Here is a 565-nt window from a genome sequence, read left to right on the forward strand (position 1 = left end):
TCAGAATTACAAATCTGGGTAGAAAATAATATTTCACGGACTTTTCTTTGCTTTATTGCGTAAATTGTTCACACAGGAAAAAAAAAAAACTCGACGCCGAAACACAGATCCTCCTCAAGTGGCTATATGTGTCTCGCCGACTTGAGCACCAGATAAACACCTAAACCAAATGAAATAACTATCGTTATTCTTGTAACTTGCTGGTCTCTGACGTGGGTCAGCAATCAGGAACCAAAATGGCTGGAGTAGAGTCCTGTTAATTGATATTAACAACATATAAATTAAAAATTATCACAAATAAAATAGCAATAGAAACCATTTTTCTTCTTCACATAACTAAATATTTCTTTCAACACCCGCGATAACAATCCCGCAGAAACAACCTTACCTCGGCAGGCGAATAGTGGGAACTACAGAGTAGGCCTAAGCACCTGCACACGTAAGCTTGATTCGAATCACTTGAACGAAACTAAACCAAACCATAATTCTTTTTGTATTTCATAGAAAATAAGGAACGAAATTTCATCATTTAATTAGTAATACCTTGACAATGATATATATATAT

The sequence above is a fragment of the Penaeus monodon genome, chromosome 23, assembly GCF_015228065.2.
Source record: "Penaeus monodon isolate SGIC_2016 chromosome 23, NSTDA_Pmon_1, whole genome shotgun sequence".
NCBI lineage: Eukaryota > Metazoa > Arthropoda > Malacostraca > Decapoda > Penaeidae > Penaeus > Penaeus monodon.